A 1,722-nucleotide genomic window follows, 5' to 3' on the forward strand; every position below is an offset into this window, starting at 1 on the left:
GGCAAATTGAAATGGAAGGAAACAATCACTTGAAGAGTTGCCTTGTTGAAAAGCATTTTCATTAGGTTGTCTTTCATCAAACCATTTAATCTAAATTGATAAAAAAACAGATGCACTTGTTAACCTGGCCTTTCTGAAAGTAATATTTTCAACCCAAAGCATTTTTGTTAAACTGGGGGATCTGCAAATCCATCATAGTATAGCATTTACCCTGTTTGAACAATGTTAACCTCCATGGTCTTCAAACTCTAAATCTTGAGACGAAGATCTCTACCTTTGGGTGTTTCTAACTGCAGCTTCAATAGCTTTAATAACAATTACCGACTCTCCTAATTGTTCTACATTGTAGACTAACATTTTCATTGGGAGATAATAAGAATACAATGTTCAATGTTCTTTCCTTGACTATGGTCAGTCATGCTCATTTGATGCAGAAGTCTGTCAAAGCGTCTGCAAGCCCTTGCAGTGAAACTCTATTTGACTTGTGTTTGTCTCGTTTAATAGGTGTGGGATCAAAAGCTAAATAACTTAATGGAATTCTAACCAGGGATAACTTAACTAGGAGGGGCATGCCTTTGGAGTCCAATAATTGTGTTGTGCGATGGGCATGTCGAATCAGTTAACCACTTGATGTTACACTGTGACTTTGCCCACGAGGTTTGGTTAAGGATTTGGTAAGTGTTTGAAGTGCAAACCTGCAACCCAGAATCAGTGGTAGACTTCTTACAGAGCTGGAGTGTAGCTGGTCTAACCAAGAGGGGGAAGGTAGCATGGAATATGAGACTCAAGAATGTTCAAAAACAAAAGCAGCTTGGTAGACTCAGTTTTTCAGAAAATCTTGGGGAAATTGTTTTCTTGGCTGGCTATGAACAAACTCTGTGGGGAAAGAAATCTCAATCCCTTTTTGGTATATGATAATATTTTTGTAAAGCAGAGGGTGGGGGTTTAGGGTTGTATGGGCATTGGCTGCGCATCCCCCTTTTTTGTATAGCAGCTTGTATTCTGTTTTTAGTTTTCTTAATAAATTTAAACCTTACTTTCTCTCTCTCGAAAAAAAAAATCTGTTTATGTATAGGACCCAGATTCAGATTTGGATCAACAAGGTGTTAGATCCAGCATCAGATCAAATAAATGAAATGAAATACTTGTTCGCACCATGCATACTTCTCAATTTTTGTTCCTGGTGAAAGTCTTGTTTGCAAATTATTTCATTATAAACAAATGGTATCTTTATATGCCATCTGGGTTGATTGCACTTTTTTATGTCTGCCGATGCATCAAACCAGATCGATGAAAACTCAAGCCAGTTGTCATCTTTATGGGTGTTCACCTCTATGTATGATTCCCTTTTTAAAAATTAATAATATAATAACATTTTTAAAGCCAGCATAAGGCTAATGTAGTAAAAGAATTAGCTTATTCCAGGAAAAAAAAAAGAATTAGCTAATGGGGTGTCTCTAATTGTTTTATTTTGATTTTAGATGGGATCCAAGTGCAAAGAAATCCATCATCTAAGAAAGAGTTATTGAAATGTTGTTAAATAATTGAGGCCATTTTTTATTTCAAAAATTATATTACCAAAAAAAAAATGTTTGAGAAAATGTCATTTCTCTTCAAGTAAATGGATTGGTCCCATAAACCATGCAAGTTCTGAGAAAAGTAAGAGCATTAAGTATAGCTGAAATGAATCATTGCAAGACTAATAAAACATAAAATCAGAAA

Source organism: Nelumbo lutea, chromosome 1 (genome assembly GCF_056320005.1).
Source record: "Nelumbo lutea isolate HS-2025 chromosome 1, American lotus-T2T, whole genome shotgun sequence".
Lineage (NCBI taxonomy): Eukaryota > Viridiplantae > Streptophyta > Magnoliopsida > Proteales > Nelumbonaceae > Nelumbo > Nelumbo lutea.